This window comes from Penaeus monodon, chromosome 20 (genome assembly GCF_015228065.2).
Source record: "Penaeus monodon isolate SGIC_2016 chromosome 20, NSTDA_Pmon_1, whole genome shotgun sequence".
NCBI lineage: Eukaryota > Metazoa > Arthropoda > Malacostraca > Decapoda > Penaeidae > Penaeus > Penaeus monodon.
Window position 1 is genome coordinate 1,153,211 of NC_051405.1, and position 211 is coordinate 1,153,421.

The window sequence follows — 211 nt, forward strand, 5'->3', positions numbered from 1 at the left end:
GTTTCAAAAGAAAACATTAAAATTAAAATTAGACTTTCTGTACGGTGAAAAGGGTTGTTTGTGCATTATGCATTACAGTATTAGGCTCATGGAATGTATTAAGATATGAATTATTTATTGGCTAAACTAAGCGTGAAAAGACAGTAGCCACTACATTACGACCCACAGCCGGCGGATACGCTGCATTTCACAGAGATTACTTTTCTTTGGT